Genomic DNA, 18,901 nt, shown 5'->3' with positions numbered 1-18,901 from the left:
AAAAAGTGTATAGGGGATAAAGGTAAGTTGAACAACGTCCTTCTTCCCCTGAGTTAAATATTTTTTTAAACAAAAGTTATGGATACATGTTGGGTTTTTTAAAATGATATACATTTAGTAATTCAGTCTTCAAAATATCCCAACATCCCTTTCAATATAAAACAGATAATATAAAGGTGTGTATCAAAACGACATGAGTCCACACTATCTCCATTTGCCAATGGGGGTTCTCTGGTAAATCACAAGACAATCTGATATGACCCTTTTTGTGAGTGTTATCTTCATTTTTCCCTCTGTAGTTGTTTCATGTTTCTAGAATTGGAGCCAGTTCTTTTTAAAGGGTGATCATGTCTTATATAGTTGAAGTCACATCATTGTAACAGGCTGATTTATCACAGGACGGACACTCAGGTTATGTCAACTCCCTTTTATATATGGTGATTCCCTCGTACCAATTAATAACACGATGACCTGAGGTCACAATCTTCCTTTTGATAAACCTTTTTCCTTGTAGTAATACATTTGTTTTTATCATAGGTACATAAGGGTATCTCCTTATGATAAGGTGATATTTCGCAACATCATGATGTCTCTTCGATTTAATAGGATGATATGTTACAAAAACCTGAGGTTACATCTCCATTGCATAGTATTATTTTGCATTAGTGATTTACATTTTCCAAATGAGGACCTGAGGTCCCCCTTCCCTTTTGATAAAAACATTATCTATTATACTATATCATATTAATAAATATTAATATAAAGATGCAAAAATTTGTAAAGAATGATATTTCACACGGACTTATAGGGTGGATCAAAGTTCTTATTATTCCGCTTGAACTTTTTTGTTTTGATTATGATGATGATTGATGGCTGTTTACATACAACGTCCAGTACGACTACAAAGATATTCAGGACAAACATATGTTTACTTGGTATGAATATGAACCTTGCTTTGTACTTTACCGACAAGCTTTTTTAGAGAGTTTTAAAGAGTTAGCCCAGAAGGTAACAGTTGATATGAAATCATGTCTTCCTACAAATCATTCTAACCAAGGAGCAACCATTTTTTTGTTTTTACTCGTTCATACCTCATGCTTTGAGGAGAAGCATCAAATACTAATTTCTAAGTCTTTGGTTTACCCTGGCCGTGGAAGAACCAACGATTAACAACGATTGCAGCGATCACTCTACCACGAGACCACCGATGCATTGTTTTGTTAGACAAAATATTTATTCGCAAGCTTTAGGCAACATCTCCATCACCAGAAACTATCAGTGGCAACATGTTTCTTCCCACAGCGAAATTACTATATATTAAACGTAAAGATTGTTATAGTTGTATTTTTGGGTTATTTGGCGCCAAACTTAAGTACAACGAAAAAAATCATCATTAATATGAAAAATGCAAAATTATGAGCAATGATAATGATAAAACAATTAAATCAATCAAATTCCTAACCACTATAATTTGATTTAACGAGGGAAGATTAATTTACAATTATTATATAACTAGTAGGCTATAACACATCAAATTGTGTAGTAGTACAAGTATACCTTTCATCTGAATACAAAGTAAAAATATTTTGAAAACACTTCATTCAATTGATAGAAAATCAGATTTAAAAGTATTGCAATTAATATGCTCTGATCATTTTTGATTAATTCCTCTCTTATTCTTATTCTAATGTGTCACTTTAATTATTGAATTTAACCTATTACATAATTAAATAACTAGGGCAGAAGTGAAATAATGACATTAACAGATACTGTAAATATTCGTCACATCGAAATTTAACCACTGCTGACTTGTGCTTATATCTTATTTTTTATGTTATAAAATTTAAAAACAGTAAAACAACACTTTATAAATTGCATGTGTCCGAAGCGCATTTCTGAAAAGAACCAATGATTTTACATAAAAGTACACATTAAAAGTATAATACCTGATATGCATGTTTCAATGGAAAGTAAATATAAAGCAAATCTCCATAAATATACATTCATCATGCACAGATATGAACAGAGTTATACTTCCGTTTTGATCAGTTATCTTTATAGTTTGAAATTCTTTTATCTTAATATAACAAAAGATGTCGAAATAAAAGGTTTGTACAAACATGATCACATGAGTGACTTGAAATAAAAGAATACATTTGTAATATTTGTTTTTATATATATCATATTGCTCGGAGAGACAACTAAGTCAGATATACGTCTTACAACTTAGGATGTACGAGGGAAGATAGAAACGATAATACTGCTTCCTTGTGCAACGACTATTGTGTCCTTGTACATTTTGTAAGTTGCACTCGTGGAAAGCTTTTAAACTTTTGTCAGTGAAACACAAAACCAATTATAAGTTCTTGATTTTTTGGGGTTTTTTTTTGGGGTGTTTAAGGTAGTTACATTTTTACAATACTGGTGGCAGCGGTGGGCTTATTCATACCTCTTATTTACATTGTAAAAATGTAACTACCGAGCGGAATAGTATAGAAAAGGCTGCAAAGTGAACTAACAGTTCTAAATCAAAAAAATGTTATTGCCTTCATACAAACAGCCAGCCCAATTGAAATTATATCTTTCAGACATTTTACTGAAATCAAATGAAGACTTGTAAATTGTGAAAAAATAACTGACAGCAGGTACCTTGACTTGAACATCTTACATTCCTTTCTGAACAGCAACAGCCCAGGGTGGAACATCATCAGATTGATATTTCTTTAATCTATCACGATGAACAGTCTCTGATTTGTATCAATTTTTATTTTATAAAGGACAGGACTCAAAACATCTACTACTACAAATGGACCAGACCATCTTTCGAAAAATCTTTTGGAAATATTATTGAATTTGTAAACAAGTGAGCCTTTACAAAATTGATTTTGAGATATACGGATGTCGTAATCTCTTTTCTGTCGTACAGCAGATGACCGCATATTTTCACGTGCTAATTGGTAAATTTCCTCCAATTTCGACTTCAACTTGGACACGTAAGTGTCGACTTCCATAGACTCATTACAGTTTTGAAAAGGGAATATAATCTGAGGGGATAAAGTTATCTCCCTGTCATGAACCTTCAGTCTGGTTATTGGCAATTGGAAATGGCACCGGAAGATCGACATAAAACTGCATTCATTACGAAATATGGTCTTTTTGAGTACACTAAGATGCCTTTTGGACTCTGTAATGCTCCCTCAACTTTTCAAAGATGTATGGAGTTAATTTTTCGTGGAATGCAATGGAAAACCCTTTTGATTTATTTGGATGATATTATAATGTATAGTTCAAATTTAGAAGACCATTTTAATAAATTAGATGAAGTTCTAGGTAGATTATAAAATGTTGGTTTGAAACTTAAACCTTCTTAGTGTGAGTTTATTAAAGATCAAGTCCTTTATTTAGGCCATACTGTTAGTAAAAAAAGCATTAGTCCAAATCCAAAAATTGTTGAATCAGTTAGTAAATGGCAGGTTCCAAATTCAGTCAAGGAAGTTCAGCAATTTTTTGTCTTTGTAACTATTATCGACAATTTGTTCACAAGTTTATCGAAATAGCATCTCCTTTGAGTAGACTAACTAGAAAAGATGTTCCTTTCAATTGGTCAAGTGAATGTCAAAGTTCATTTGAAATATTACGGAAAGCTTTGTGTGAAGCTCCAATTTTGGCATATCCCTTACCAGAAGGTCATTTTATTTTAGATACTGATGCGTCTAATATTGGTATCGGGTCAGTACTATCTCAACTTCAAAATGGGAAGGAAAAGGTGATTGCCTATGGGTCCAAAAAGTTGGATAAACCGTAACAACGATATAGTGTAACCAGACGCGAGCTTTTAGCAGTCATTACATTTGTTCATCAGTTTCGCCGTTACTTGATTGGTCGAAAATTTTTGCTAAGGTCCGACCATGCATCCTTGACATTGTTGTTTAATTTTAAAGATCCACAGGGGCAGTTGGCTAGTTGGCTTGAGACCCTTTCACAATACAATTTTGAAATTCAACACAGACCAGGGGTTAAACACCACAAGGCTGACTCGCTTTCACGACGCGAATATGACACATCACTCTGTGACCATATTAAACAGGGAGTTTGAAATCCTGAAAGTCAAAATTGCAAATCTATAAATGCTGATTGGATAGATTTTAAAGCTGATGTAGATAATGTCACTAAATCAAGTGATAACCCATTTATTTTTTAAAATTTGTGCTGTCACAAGAAGTCAAAATTCAAAGATAATCGATTCAAATTGGCTTGGTGGGTACACGACAAAAGAATTAGAAAATTTTCGAAGAGAGGATAGTGATTTAGGGCCTATCCATAAATGGCGAGATAATAATTATAAACCAAACAGAGATGAAATTGCTTCATATAGTCCATCAACAAGAAAATTTTGGTTAAAGTATGATCTTTTGATTACAAAAAATAATGTTTTGTATCAGAAACGATTAAAACCAACTGGTGAAATTTCTCAGTTATTAGTTCCTAAAGTCTTGAGAAAAGAAGTAATGACAAGCTGTCATAATACTATTTATTCCGCACATTTTGGTGTAAATAAAACTAAGGACAAAATAAAAACCTGTTTCTATCGGTACAACATAGGAGAGGATATGCAATCACATGTAAACTCTTGTTCTGTTTGCAATCGATTTAAGGCTTTGAATAGGAAACCTAAAGCGTCTTTACAGAGTTACACTGTAGGTTATCCACTGGACCGTGTTGCAATTGATGTTATTGGTCCTTTACCCCATACCCGTCAAAATAATAGATTTATATTAATTATTGGAGACAATTTTACCAGATGGATGGAGGCGTTCCAACTTCCACACCAGAAAGCTGAAAAGGTTGCTGAAAAGCTTGTCAATGAATTTATTTCCCGTTTTGGTATTCCTTTGGAATTTCACACCGATCAAGGAAGAAATTTTGAAAGTATAATTTTTACAGAAGTTTGCAAATTGTTAGAAATACACAAGACAAGGCTAATAGAAGTACTGTACATCCAGCTACAGGTTATTCCCCTAGCATGTTAATGCTAGGCAGGGAGATTACTTTGCCCCCTCAGACTATATTCTGTTTACCAAACTGTAATGAGTCTATGGAAGTCGACACTTACGTGTCCAAGTTGAAGTCGAAATTGGAGGAAATTTACCTATTAGCACGTGAAAATATGCGGTCATCTGCTGTACGACAGAAAAGAGATTACGACACCCGTATATCTCAAAATCAATTTTGTAAAGGCTCACTTGTTTACAAATCAATAATATTTTCAAAAAACTAAACCAAAGATGGTCTGGTCCATTTGTAGTAGTAGATGTTTTGAGTCCTGTCCTTTATAAAATAAAAAATAGATACAAATCAGAGACTGTTCATCATGATAGATTAAAGAAATATCAATCTGATGATATTCCAGCCTGAGCTGTTGCTGTTCAAAAAGGAATGTAAGATGTCCAAGTCAAGGTACCTGCTGTCAGTTATTTTTTCACAATTTTCAAGTCTTTATTTTATTTCAGTAAAACGTCTGAAATATATAATTTCAATTGGGCTGGCTGTTTGTATGAAGGCAATATAAAAATATTATTTGGCACGTCATACTGACACATGTAGAGGAAGACCAGGTACCATTTTCTTGCAATATTTGCAATTATCGTGGAAATACCCGCAGTAGTATGGACAGACATATTATTAGTTGCAAGCCTCATCTTGAGAAGATTGAACATTATAGTTAAGATTCCCGCAACAGTTGCATTATACAGTCATCTAACCCTCATTTTGTTAAATTGGGAGCAGGTACATCATGAGACGCGATATATAAGGATCCCTCTTGCAGCTTAATTTTAGAAGTAGAAGAGCAAATTTTAGAAATAACAAAAGACAGTGGCGAGTTCAACGTAGTAGACAACTCCTGTCAGACAGAAGAAAATTTACAATCATATAGAGATCTTAAAGCAAAGATGAATATTCTTAAAGGGAGTCATCAGGTTGAGCTAAATAAATTTGGTAATTATATTGCCCGTTTGGAACAGAAATTAAAGGTTATAGAGGAGGAAAACAATTCAGTAGAAAGGAAATTTCGGAGGAGAGAAGAGAAAGGATTAAACAACTGCAAGAGAAAGACGACATAATAAGAAAACTTGAGATGAAAATCAGACATAAGGACGGTGAGATCGAATTACTAACGAGAAAGCTGAGAGTGTGTGAGGGAGGGAATCATAAAAGGAACAACGAAGAAGATGACGTAAATGAAGAGAAGGAGAATGAGATGCTAAGGAAGAAACTGAGAGGCTATGTTGTTAAAAAACTGTTTTAGACATTATGTTAATCTTTATTTTTTATATATTGAATTGTCATATACTTGCAATGATTGTAGACAAAATTGGTTCCCGTAAATTTTATATGAAATTAGAAAATGAATTTTTAAATGACGAGTGTAAATATGAAATGAAATTAGTTTTCATTTGGAGCTTTGAATATTACCTGTTTTATTGATTCTTAAATTTTGAATACCAATTTTGTCTTTCTTTATAGGATATTTTTTTGTTTTAAAGGAGGTGAAGTCCTCAAACACTTTTCGTTATTATATAGATTTAATTTGATGCTTAAAGTAGAAAAAGTTCTCAACGTCAAACATATTTGGTGAATTCTTATTATATTTTAATAAGCATACCACTCTAATTTTGGTCATTTAAATTATGGAATTTCGGGGACGAAATGTATTCTTCAAGGGGGGTAGTGTTGTAAAACTGAAATGGTATTTGGACAAATCTTGATCTATAATGATGATTTCTTATAAAATATCATTCCTTTTGTACTATTTAATTTTGCCCAATTTGTGTAATGGTATGACGGACCTGAGAAATCACATTTTAGCCTCGTTTCATTTATTAATCAACGTTTTTTGTAGAATTAACTGTATTGACACATTTTCCGCCAAACCGTAGCTCCATGTTTGGTGCAAGAGTTGTCGTTCTTATCACAACAAAGAAGTTATTTCTAAACTACGGGATTTAATTCCGGGTGTGCTTATTCCAATATTGTTATTATGGAATAAAACTAGTTATTGTATATAATTTATGGTCATGCATATTTGTCAGTGTAATGAACGCGTATACGAGATCCGCGAAATGTAGGTAATTACGGGAAATGGCCCGTGAGAATGACATTTTGGTTTCCAACGTAAACAATTTGGTAACGTCTAGTTATTAGTCAACTAACTTTCTAATGAGGGCACTGGATCGTTACGAGTAACGATACCTGTACACAATAAATAAATTTTATATATACGCCTAAAAAGTGTACAAAACAACACCAATATTAGAAAAAGGAAACATTAAATATTTCGGATAACAGATATCCTTCATCAGTATGATTATGATGATGTAAAATGAACCATATCAATCTATTCTGATTTAATCATGTTAATCATAACAATCTTTACAGTTGAACTATTAAAAACCGAACAACGTTTGTATATTTCTAAAATTTCAGAAATGACGTAGATTAAGTATTTACAACAGAGACTTCATAGATATTCCAGCTGAAATCAGCCTCTTTTGTTATTATTTTACCTTCGTCAAAATTGAAATTTTAGTATCTTACCAGCTCAAATCGGTCAATGCTATTCATTAGGAATGTATTTCTATGCAGTCTCTGTTGTAATAACTTAACTTTCGTCACCTGAGAAATTTTAGGATTATACCAGTTCATATCGCACATTACTATTTTCTAGAAGCATATCTATGCATAATTACTAATAACACGTAAACTATAAGAATTTGAAACTAAGAAGAAATAGGAAGAAGTATGATAAGAGCGATTATTTGGCTCCTGATATTGCAAAAAAAATATCAAACTTATACAAACCTTTTAAAATTATATTGATTTTATTGATAAATAAACCAGTGGTTTTTATCTGTAAACTTGAGTTAAGAAACGTCATTTGTGATGTTACTATGACGTGTTAAACAAATAAGTCGAAATTTACCATTAGACCTTAAATGGCCATTTAATACATAAATTTGGTCAAAATATACATATGTATGTAGATATGAGAAAAACAATTAATACTTTAAACATATAAATCATAGAAATGTAAATACTTAGTTCGACAGACCAATGTCTTTAAGTCTTTTTGTTATTTTCGAATTCAAATTCAGGGGTAAAAAAGTAGCCTATAATGTAGTCTACTTTAAACGGAATGAGATGTTGGTAATATATTCTAGCGTATAACGTTACGGATGGGTTAAAATGATTTTCCCAAAAATATAACAAACTACAGTAAAACATACCAAAATACATTTGGGTTCTGTTAAAATCAATGTTTCTACCAGATATTTTATGAACACTGTTTTCAAAATTATTAACATATAATTGATCAGGAATCTTAACCAGGCTTTAAAGTAATTGTGAAACAATTTCTTCGGGCGATGCGCATTAGATGATACTAAAAAGTCATAATAAAAAGCTAGTAGTCATTTGTTAATTTATGTATCATTGTCATTCTGCTTAGTTTCTTTTGTTACCTATTCTGACATCGGACTCAGACTTCTCTTTAACTGAGTTTTACTGTGCGTATTGCTGTGTGTTTGTTTATTCTACATTGGCTAGAGGTATAGGGGGAGGGTTGAGATCTCACAAAACATGTTTAACCCCGCCGCATTTTTGCGCCTGTCCCAAGTCAGGAGCCTCTGGCCTTTATTAATCTTGTATGTTTTCTTAATTTTAGTTCATTTATATGTTTTGGAAATTAGTATGACGCCTATTTTCACTGAACTAGAACACATTTTTATTTAGGGGCCAGCTGAAGCCCGCCTCCGGCTGCGGGATTTTCTCGCTGTGTTGAAGATCCATTGGTGGCCTTCGGCTGTTTTCTGCTCTTTGGTCGGGTTGTTGTCTCTTTGACATATTCCCCATTTGCATTATCAATTTTACAAGATTTGAGTCCTTACAATGTCAGTCCCTCTCCTCGTGCAATAATATAATAACATTTCAATTCTCTTTCTCTTACACAAGTATACCTCATTCTAAACTTTAGCCTAATTTGTTTCTTGAACAAGACTGGTCAACAATATTTTTTTTAAACGAATGGTCAGCCAAGACAAATATTTTGTTTACCGGAGAGACAATCAGTCTTTGTTCAAAATAAAACACTGATTAAAACAATTTAGTTAAACAGACATCAACAAGATGCAGGATTAGTTTTTATTACAATCGTTATTTTTAATGATAACCAACAGTGTTCTCTCCTTACTGACTAAATTACTTTCAAACGTTCAAAGCTTTATTATCTACATATATTGATAGCAGAGGGTCACTCCTAATTTATAATACGAAGACAAAAAATCAGATTTTTTTTTTTAAGTATATATTATTAAAAGAAATAATACGTCTTCAACATGTAACTATGAAATATCGATATTAAGATATGACAACTATGTTCATGTAATCACACAGGGCACCTCAGCATCGTTCAAGGGAGAAAGGTTATCAACTTTTGAACTAAAGACCGAAATATAGTCCTCAATCGAAAGTGAAAAAATAAGATTGTTATCAGCTAAATAAAAATGCCTTTTGTTCATAGCTATTGTAAATGTTGATGTAAACGGAAGAAGTGTTACAAAAAATCACTTGATTTCTAATTTGAATAAATGTATGAATATTGTGGATATTCGAATATAACATTTCGAAAATAATATAGAAATGTTCATAAGGCTTAGTAAATTAAGGTGACAGTAGTTTACCTATGTTCAATTCACGTAAGGTGGGTAATAGAATGAATTTCAAAACAGCGTAGACATGGACACATAGTAATAAATGTTATCGTGTGTATCACTGGCTGTCGACAACAAAGACATCAAGCAATTACAGTCTGTCAGGGCCTCTCAATGGGGATATACAGAATTACTATCTTTACACATGTGCATTCATAAAATAAAATTTTTTGCATGAAAGTTTATAGGAATTTGTTTGGAATATTTTTATATACTCACCATACTCCCAACAAAAAGTTTCTTTTGACAGAATGAGTAAATTCATCACCAAGTAATCGAGAAAAAAAAGGTTATGTTTTTTTCTTGCACAAACGTTCTGTGGATCCTTAAAAATTTTTTTCAAGGAACAAATTTGAATTCCCATCGAAGACTCCAAGGATCAGATTTTCGTGAACATTTAAATATCATTCTAACAAAAAATAACTCGTGAAAATATCAAGAAGCATATGAATCCGGTCCTGTGTGCAAAATGTGTAGTGATTGGAGTCAAGAGTAGCTTTTGTGGAAATATTGATATTTATTTTAGATTTTGTTATACCTGAATTTGTATAATGAAAGTTACGGGATCTATATTCTTTTACTACAAATTAAGCAGGTAATTTCAATGAATATGGTCTTACGCAACTTTTTTTTTTTTTTTTTTTATTTGGGGACGCATATTTGAGACAATTCTGCATAAACTTTTACTTGCAATTTTATTCATGCTAATTTCAAAAGCCTCTTGCATAGCCACTCCTGTCGTCCCCTTACAATTTGAAATTGTACTCACTTCTTTTTTCGGTTTCTGTGTTTCAATATATATCCATGAATTTAATGATATGTTCACAAAACATCTGTTTTTGGAATAATAAATAAGACTAAACTGGTCAACTGTAACACGAGATAATGTACAGGTTATTATGTCAACATAACAGTAACATTGTAATAATAACCTTTAAACTTGGAGCACTCGTTTAATTATTCTAGTATAAAAGGTAGTGTGAACATATTTAATTCATGGATAGATACTGAAACACAAATTAAAAAAAAATAAGTACAATTCTAAATTAAATCGCTGTGATCCGTCGAATCGTTTTTCAAATCAACAGAACAGCTGCATTTATCAGGTCGGGCACATTTCCTTATACGGACATGTATTATTTAACATACTTATGACCCCGTCAATGCATGTATTCGTGTTTGTTTACAAATAAAGCTTTTTTTTTTATTTTGGCGATTGACCAATCCATTGAACGATTTGCAATGTATGATGGACTACTAGTCTATAACTGACACACTTCCTAATTTTTCACTTATTGCCAGAAAAAAAATTTTCTTACTTTTTTTCTCTTGATTACTTTGTGATATCAAATTTTTTTTTGTCACCTCTGAATATACTCATTCTTTCAAAAGAAACTTTTTGCTGTCAGTATATAAATATATTCAAAACAAATTCCCAGCTTTCAAGCAAAAAAAAATATTTAATGAATGAACATGTGTAAAATAGTAATTATGTATATCCCCATTGAGAGGCCACTGACATACTGTAATTGCATGAAGTCTTTGTTGTCGACAGCCAGTGACCGACACGATATAATTTAAATATCAGGTGTCCATGTCCATACTGTTATGAAATTCATTCTAAATTATATGAAAATATCGAAATCAATTATTTTTGGAGTTCTTTGGATTTTTCAGATTAATCACGTTGACCATTATGGCTTGTCGACACTCCTCTGCACTGTTTTTTACATTATCTGATTAAACGGAAGTCATTTAATTTTTCATGATGTTTTTTTTTTTTTCATTTGATTGTATATTATTGGTTGCGGTTGCAACTCATGTAATGTCCTTTTCTGCTATAACGTCATAATGAGACTCTGAATTTTCTAATTGACAGAATCTGCGTACCGAAAACCATCATCAGCATTTTTTCTTTGTATTTCTATCAGCGATAGATATTTAACTAGATGATATTTGTGCTTTGCATAATCAAGATTTCTCTATTTATAATGCGGAAATACGTTTATCAAAGAGGACCTTCTTTAAATAGATATAATATAAATAACAACCTTTGCATTTACTGAATTCGTTCATAGATACACAGAATTGGTCTTGAAGTTAGCTTGTACCTGTAGTATTATAAATAAAAAAAGGGATATCACATCCTTGTTTGTATGGTTATGCCGTTGATAGAGTTCATACATTTCGATAAGATCAATGTCAGCTCATTGATACTTTGGATTAACTTATTCGTAAAAGTTATCAATATAATTATAACACCTGCTTAGGATTTTTTATTGATCTCTTATGGTCTGGGTTAACATGATTTATTTATTATTTCTAATTGGCTATGAACTAGCTTTCCGTAACTGCGAGTCCTTTTATGTTGATGCTTCAAGTCTTTTATTTTTAAGTAAGTTGTTATTGTCCTTGTGTCAATCTGATGAGTCAATCAATTTCCAACTGATTTTTACATTTTGTTTTCTGTTGTTCTGTTAGCTCACTGTACCAGGTTAGGGTGGTTTGGACTCTCTCACTGTTGTTTGTTTGCGTCCAGTAGCAAGTATTTCTTGCATATTTCAGACGAGAACAAATCAATAAGTAATCAAATAGGCAGGATCTGCAATGAATTGACACGGATAAAGAACAGGAATTTCGACTGCTGCTTGAAATGGAGGTATGTTGAATAGGGACAGAAATGTTGCCTTGCAACTGGGCCACCTACGGAACGGTCAAAGAGTTTGAAAACTGCAGATATAATGGCACTCTCCTAACACGAGGAATCAAATTTAATGTTCGCATTCAGAAAGAATGCAAATTTATACATCATGCACAACCAAACAGATTCAATCTAGAGTATAGATTTCTAAATCTAAATCACATTACAAAACACAAAAAGGTATAAAGACAACTAAAATAATCTGGAGAGTTATATCAGTGTTCAGCAAATATTAATTTATATAAACTGTAAAGTCAAAAGCTCTGTTAACTAAGTGATTGACAAAGTACGCTCAGATGGATTGTTTGACGAAATGTTGTATTAAACTCAGTGATGTATTATGATAAACGGTAACGAAACTACAATTATAATTAAAAAAAACTTTTTAAATAATTCAAATAGTTGGTACTATATCGTAATAGATTAAATGCATGATATTGTATAACTTTACCTTGCATTTTATTGTTTGAAATTGCTGTTAGTGCAATAGTTTGTTTCATGTTCGTGTCACTTGTCCTCATTGTTAAATGCTCAGAATAATTCGAGTATATAAACATCGACAAGTGCAATACTTGTGACGCTGCATTGATGATATTTTAACAATACTCCTATCCAATGAACAATTCGGAAAAACATATATTGGCCAAAGTGCTACTGCAGAATACTTACTTGTTGTTGCAAATGTTTTACGCTTTACCAAACTTTTTAGGTAATCTCTAGGTAAAAATTAACTATTTCAATGTTTTGGTTTTTTTTTTTCATTGTTAATCACTGGTTATTTCTGTGTTGGCCGTGATATAGATTGTCGATCAGCTGTTTTGGCTCTAGACTGTTTAATTTTCGGGCACAGTACAACCAACCACAAATCTATAAAAGTGCAATACAGATATAATCAGTTGAGGACACATTAGTATCACAGCAATAAACCTTTCAATGTACTGTAAAAATCAATATGAATTTGTAAACAAATATATATCCACGCCTTCCTATTTATTTTTTCCTCACATTTGCTGATCATTGATCCTGCATTTTTAAATACAGTAAGTGGGTTATGATTCGATTAAACAGATGAATACATTCTATCACAATCACAATAATATAAAAATGAAAATTATTAACCCACAAATATATTTTGTGGTAAAACAATTGAAATAAATACAGACATTTTAATTAAATCTTTAACAATTTTCTGGTATAGATTGATTATGATGCATTTTTGAAACCTTTATAGCTTGTATTGTTTTTTTTTTTCTCATTGTTGAAGGTCGCATGTTGACCTATAACTGCTTATATCCACGTCCTTTGAACACTTGTGGATTGTTTTATTTTTTCATTGGCAATCATACCACATCTCCTTATTTAGATCTGCCTCTATATTTCGATTCAAACCTGAAAGTTTTAACTTTATTTTACAATATTGCTTCAATACTAAGAATAAATGAAGGATAGTGTTTCATCTTGAAATAAATTGTCAATTTACTGTAACATAAGAACTCATTTGTTTGACATTATGTTACTTTATATACAACACATCGTCAAGTTCAGACACTAAATATTGTCAGGTTCTTCGTGTATAAGACTCTCCTCAACTGACTTTTTTTATTGTTATTAATTTCAAGTTAATAAAAGTCTATACATCTAAGTATACGTTGAAGGTTTCAATTCCAAGTTAACATATATAGCCTTTTCTTTTTGTTGCTTTTTCTCTTCTGAAATAAAAACAAATAAGGATTTTTTTTCTCAACATATTAACTACTTATTTTTTAATTACAAATATCCAGCTTGTGTATAAATATGTATAGCATGGTTAAATTCTATTATATGTTTGGTCATTTAAACTTTAAGTTGTGAATACTATATTTACAGGAGAGGCGGAAGATACAAAAAGGGTATTCAAACTCAAAAGTCGATGATAAATTATCGGCGATATTCGGTTGCGCCAAAATTTCAATTCTGTGCGCCAATGCTACTTTTGCTCCAGTAAAATTGACATACAATTTGACAACTTCACTTTATTTTTATTTAATATTGATATAAGTAAATGATTGACGTCCGTCCTCCTCGTGACCGACAGTTCACACAGCTTCTTTTCTTTAGCATGCTTTTCTCAAAATTTCTCTTATATTTTTTTTATTTATGTTTTGTTCATTTTTCTGTTTCACAAATCTCAGTGTGTAATTTTAAATTCTCAGTGTGTAATTTCAAATTCTCAGTGTGTGTTTTTTGGTTTATTTCATATCAGTGTGTCTTTTTGAAATCTCAGTGTGTAATTTTCCTTTTTTGTAATCTCAGTGCGTCTTTATGAAGTCTCAGTGTGTGTTTTTAGGTTTTTTAATCTCATTGTTTTTTTTTTAATTCTCAGTGTGTAAATTTTTCGAAAAATTGTTTGAACATAGTTTTGACGAGAACGGCTTGCCATAATCTTGTATAAGTTTGTGCTGTTTGTTCTTTAATGTCTTGTCTGTTATTCCTTGATTGTAATAAAAAAAAGGAAAAGGTTTTAGATTAACGACAATTGTTAAACCTGCCATACGAGATGTCCACTTCCAAAAGAACCTCGATTCTGATTGTGTAATGTGAAACCTTATCGTTGTTTCGTGACTTACATTTTTATTTTTCATTTCAAAGCTTTCCACTTTTTTTTTATAATTCATTCACTTCTGTTTAGAATGAGTGAGTAAGAGCTTGATGTGTTCTATAGACAACTTTTTTTTGTTAAAGACTTATCTAAATTATTTCGTTGGACTGCCTCTTCATTGACGTACACCCTACATTATTTGTATTCATATCACTACACAGGTAGATTAAGGAGAACAGTTGTTTACCGATGTTAAAATAGCTACGGACGTATCATGGAAGTGGTACTTCACTGTCTGTAAAACATCCTTGATACGGACGCTTTACGGTGGTTACGGAAACGTCCGTAAAAACACATGAAGATAATAGGCTTATAATTTTGTACACCTTTTCTGTGCGTTTCATCTGCAAACGACTCATAGGAAGCGCTGGAATAAAACAACTAGAAGGCCAAATAAAATGCAAAATCGCAGAGCATTAAAATCGAAAATTCTGTAAAAAAAATAGTGACGTAAAGAAGATTACTCGTATCACGAATGATCTTTACTCAATCTTATGTATTACTATTGTATAATCACAAGTTTTATTTTTACTTAAACTATTGCATAATATTGGCCTTCAACATTCATATCATCATGATTTGAACATAATGATACTTCAACAACACTTGTAAACATTGTGTATAAGAAAATACTTTTGGTTGGTAATAATATTAAAGTTTTTTATCTGCTATCTAGTCATGAATTAAAGGTTGTACTGCCCTTCAAATCTTTTATGTACTCATCCTTGGTTTTTGCGTTACTGGGTTGCTGTGTCATTATTAGTGTGCCATGATATGTACATAACTAGGTATGGGGAGGGTTGACGCCTTCAAACGAATTTAACCACGCCACATTCTGTATGTGCCTGTCCCAAGTCAGGAGCTTGTAATTCAGTGGTTGTCGTTTGTTGATGTGTAACATATTTGTTTTTCGCTCATTATTTTGTACATAAATTAGGCCGTTAGTTTTCTCTTTTGAATTGTTTTACATTTTTCATTTCGGGGCCTTTTATAGCTGACTATGCGGTATGGGTTTTGCTCATTGTTGAAGGCCGTACGGTGACCTACAGCTGTTAATTTCTGTGTCATTTGGTCTCTTGTGGAGAGTCTCATTGGCAATCATACCACATCTTCTTCTTTTTATATGAAGAACAATACGAGTCATACGTATCAAATCATGTGCAAATCATGCGATATGCGCAATTCGCAGGATTTCCACATGTGTTTTTCATAGTATTCTTTTAATTACATATAAAAAATATTGCACGCTCAGGAATAGAGTGTACATATAATTGTTGTGCTTATGAATATGTGTTTACCATGTATACTGAGCTACATGTATGTCACTTTGAATTAAATGTCCGTAAAACGGATGAAATTCAACAATCTGTATTATCATTATGGACGTTTTATTGGTAAATACGGACGTATTGCGGATGGAAAGCAACAAACCTTGTACTTATGTGTAACTGTACTATCGAAGGGCATCCGCTTCATTTAATATAGATATTTTACAATCGTAGCTATTTTATCTGTGCATATCATTGTAATATGATTGATGTTAAGAACAATACTTAAGATCAATAGACAATAGAAATGTAATTGAAGTATATGTTATTGTAACGTATTGTACTATTAATGCCTATTTTTTTTAGTTGGTGATTTCTGCATCACTTGCGCCAGTTAAAAAAGTGAAATATCGTTCGTACTTAAACTGATTCAATCAGCCAATTTTTTTTTTCTTAAATTGAAAGTACTAAATCAAATCTATTAGCTTGGCCTTATATTAATTTAATACATTCTTCAATTGTTTACACTGTTTTTGTGTTTTGTCTTTCCGATATAACGTTTGTAAATTGAAGGGATATATATATATATATATATATATGTATAAATTAGCAAATTTTTGTTCTTCCCTCAGCGGGATTCGAACCCTTGCTTCTGTGACATCGTGGCAACACCACCTACACCGTGTCCAGCGCCTTAGACCACTCGAACACCTAGGCTACATTAAAATATAGCTTTCGGTGGTCGATGTTATGCCTTTCCTCGTCGGCTTTATCTAGGGCTGTAACACAGTACATACTGTGTCCATGTAATGCCTTTCCTCGTCGGCTTTATCTAGGGTTGTAACACAGTACATATTGTGTTACAACCCTAAATAAAGCCGACGAGGAAAGGCATTACATACTGTGTTACAACCCTAGATAAAGCCGACGAGGAAAGGCATTACGTCGACCACCGAAAGCTACATTTTAATGTAGCCTAGATAGTCGAGTGGTCTACGGCACTGGGCACGATGCAGGCGGTGTTGCCACGATGTCACAGAAGCAAGGGTTCGAATCCCACTGAGGGAAGAACAAAAATTTGCTAACGCAAATTTGAAGATCTATCATTGTTGGACTAAAATTGAGACGAGTCATATATACATTATGGTGTTAGCCCTGTGTTATCTTATGGAAAATGTCTGTCATAAAGTTGCCACATGTTTAGACGTGTATATATATATGTTCAAATATTTTAATCTGGAGAAGACAAAAAGTATAACAAAAATACCGAACTCCAAGGCAAATTCAACAAGGGAAAATCCATAAACTTTGACAAAATCAAATGCTTTCAATCAACGGAACAAGTGAAAAACAACTGCCATATTCCTTACTTGGTACAGGCATTCAAACTTGTTCAAACGATTAAACAAATATCAAATCTAGGTTATACACACATTTCATATTTTAATCCCTTACCTTCGTCTGATATTTTCAAATTTTGGTAGACATGATCAGGTTTTATGCTGCGTACATCCCAAATATCTTCGTAAGAATTTAAGCTGCAAAAGAATAATGATAATGCACAGTATATGAATGTGCTATATGTTTGATTTCAATCTTTAGATATCTAAATTGTATGCCGTAGAACAACTGTCAAATGTGCTTAGGTAACTAATCAAGGTGAATGATAAACGCTGTTCCGGAAAAAGTCCTATTGGAACGTTAACAAACTATACGTCAAACTACAAAGATGTTTTAAAAGATGAACTGTTTTAAAGTTGACCTTAGATGTATTTGGCTATTTGCATATCCTTTTTGGTATTATAGCGCTTCTAATTTTTCGGTTCTTATACATCCATGCTTTTCAAATATTCGACTGTGATATTTCCTGATAAAAGAACACCAGAAAAGTGCATCGGACGCATGAAATTTATTAAGTGTTGTTTTCAGTTTATATATATATATTTTAACAAAACGCATTTGACTAGCAGGTCGAACAACTGATGTTCTTAAACCCTGCTGACTGCCATTGGCGATTGCCAAATAAACGGATCACAAGATGTAACAAAATAGATCTTATTATTAATTTATTACCAAACAAAAAACAATAAACTTGCGGAAAAGATGGTATACCGCAAACATGAGGTGCAAATATATCTACACCATATCCGCATTTCGACAATTAATGTCTATTCAGTGATGTTAGGAATCGAAACGGTATTTGCAAGGCCATATAATTTACCTCAATTTAGGATAGACTCTTGAATTTTGAAAGAGTCAAAATAGGATGAACGGATCATATAAACCTGAAGGTAAATATAATACAAGCCAAAACGAAAAAATATAAACAAGTCTAAATTGAAAACAACGTTCAAACCTATGATTGCGTTGGATAAAAACGCAATTTTTGTACGTGTGCATGCAAAACAAATTTCTTGGTAGAGGGGTTTAATTACAGCACAAACAACATTTTCCAAAAGACCAAATGAGTGAAAAAGTATATTTTAACAAAACGCATTTGACTAGCAGGTCGAACAACTGATGTTCT

At 32.2% G+C, this 18,901-nt stretch overlaps 1 long non-coding RNA gene across 1 annotated transcript; it reads right to left on the bottom strand.

Moving 5' to 3' along the window:
* Positions 1-13,785: 13,785 nt before the first annotated feature.
* LOC127712351 (uncharacterized) lies at positions 13,786-17,898 on the bottom strand. Its single transcript, XR_007987051.1, has 2 exons — positions 17,830-17,898; positions 13,786-14,177 (listed from the first exon to the last, which is right to left on the bottom strand). It is a non-coding gene; the product is annotated as an uncharacterized LOC127712351 (long non-coding RNA).
* Between the last annotated feature and the right edge of the window lie 1,003 nt (positions 17,899-18,901).

This window comes from Mytilus californianus, unplaced genomic scaffold (genome assembly GCF_021869535.1).
Source record: "Mytilus californianus isolate M0D057914Y unplaced genomic scaffold, xbMytCali1.0.p SCAF_8, whole genome shotgun sequence".
Classification (NCBI taxonomy): domain Eukaryota; kingdom Metazoa; phylum Mollusca; class Bivalvia; order Mytilida; family Mytilidae; genus Mytilus; species Mytilus californianus.
The sequence above is the reverse complement of the archived record's forward strand: the minus strand, read 5'-3'. Positions and strand labels throughout refer to the sequence as shown.